The sequence below is a fragment of the Lipotes vexillifer genome, unplaced genomic scaffold, assembly GCF_000442215.2.
Source record: "Lipotes vexillifer unplaced genomic scaffold, Lipotes_vexillifer_v1.1 scaffold810, whole genome shotgun sequence".
Taxonomy (NCBI): Eukaryota; Metazoa; Chordata; class Mammalia; order Artiodactyla; family Lipotidae; genus Lipotes; species Lipotes vexillifer.
This window is the reverse complement of record NW_006797357.1, coordinates 1,845,780-1,847,943: the sequence shown is the minus strand read 5'-3', so window position 1 is coordinate 1,847,943 and position 2,164 is coordinate 1,845,780.

Sequence of the window (2,164 nt, the reverse complement as noted above, 5' to 3'; positions counted from 1 at the left end):
TTACAACACGACGCTCTGTGATCACTTTAACTAGACAGAAGCCAGGCTCATACACGTCTTTGCAGCTGTATTAACAGTGCATCCGGATTACTATGCGATTGTTCCGGACGTGTCACATGCAGGTTAGCTCACAGGCTGCCCTGACAAAACAGCCCTAAGCAGGCTGCCTTCACAAAACCAACTCCTGGTCCCAACAAGCTGCCTGTGACTGGCTTTTGGTCCAGTGGAAAGGTCTGGGCCGTCCTCATCAGTTTCTGGACTCGGCAGCTCGAACCACCAGTTCTCTGCCCTGGGAGACTGGTGCCAGGGGCTTTGAGGGACCCAAACTCCAGGCACCCTCCAAGGAGATGCAGCCCGTGTGAGAGAGACAGATGTCCACAGTGCGTCCCTTGAGAGAGCCCTGTCCCCTCACTCACTGGGGACCAGGACTCCTTTACAAGTACAACCACTCTTAGTGGAAAAGTAGGCTGAGGGTCTTAAGAATCAGGTACTTGAGCTGTGGGTTTATTTATCTGAACTATGACTCCCTCCTTGCAACACAATCAACTTGGGCCTCCCTTCTCCCATCTCCTTGACCAGGGAGCTGCTAGATCAAATTATTCTGGGAAAACATCCTGACTGCACCATCTTCCAGGTCACGGTCACCCTTACCCCACGCTGCTCTGTGTCTCCTCTCCAGCAAGCCAGCCTCGCGCAAGTCCATTCCCTCCCCAGTCTCTCCACAGAGCCCTCTGCCCTGGGGTCGTGGTGGTACAGGTCGGGATGTGATGTAGTTAATATGCATTAATTATGCATATTGGTTAGGAGGGAGGGCTTTGAAGCAAGACTTCCTGGGTTCAAAGCCTGACTCTGCCACTTCCTAGCTGTATGTCCTTCAACAAGTTGCTTAATCTTTCCATGTCTCAGTTTTAACATCTGAAAAATAGAAATGATACCTACCTCATAGGGTCCTTAGAAAGTGCCTGCCAATATAAACGCTGTGAAGGGGTTTTTGTTGTTGTTGCTGACAGTAAGAGGGGGTGGCAGAGAAAGAGATGTCAGTCACTGTTCTGGAATACATGTATTATTTTAGTTAATCCTCACAACAAACCCAAGAGGTAGTTAGTTACTCTTACTCACCCCACTTTACAGAGGAGGAAGGTGAGGTGTTGAGAAGTTAAGTAACTTTGCCAAAGCTAGAGTGGTACAGCCAGGCAGGCAGTTCAGCCCAAAGCCTGCAGCACTCAACCGTGAAACAAACTCCCCTACACCCAGAGAACTTCGTTAAATGCCACCCCCCCCCCGACCTTGCTCAGTCCCTCAAGGTCACCTTCGAGGATCTCCAGGGAACTCCTCCTCCCCTACTCCTTTCAAGACTCCGGGCAATGAGCTCTAACATCTAGCTCTGTGTGCCTCTCCTTGTCAAGGACATTGGCCAACCTTCCCGTCTTTCACTGAGGATTTCTGAATCTGCCTCAGGCTTTTGCTCCAGCCCAAGTCCAGCCCTGGTCCTGCTGACTTCGCCAGCCCCCCATCCTTCCCGTGGCCACGCACAGCCACGCACTGGAGACTCCCCTCCGAGAGCCACTCTGCAATCTTAAATTCATACACCCTATTGCCCCCTACAATGAGCTCTCTCTCCCTCCAGTTTTCTGAACAGTTACTCCAAATAACTCCAATACTCCCACTGTTCATCCGCATCAGGACCACCCATCCTCGCATCCTCTACTTTCTACTCGCCCTTCCTTCCTTTCCACTAACTCAGAGCTCACGACGGTCTATCACTTCAGCCATCCTCTTGCCAGTGTCCTAAATTCCTCTACACCATTAACCACCCATTGACTCACCTTGGAAAAATCCCAACCTTTATCAATCTAACTGCCCACCTTCTTGAAACCAACACCCAAACAGCTACAAAGTCTGTGTCCCTGGTCATCGTGGCCCTCATTCTTCATTTTAGCTACTTCAGCTCAAACCCCTCCGCCACCATATTTCAGTCACGCTCAGCAAGATGACCTCACGTTCCACTTCATCGGCATTTAATCATCTCAAGTTCGGTCCCCTTTAGAAAGGAAAGCCACAACTCAATGTCCCCTCCCCCCTCCAGTTCCAGCCCTAGCCTTCTTCTCGTTCATGGTGAAATTTCTAGACAGTCTCAACTGCAGCAGCATCATTTCCTCACTTC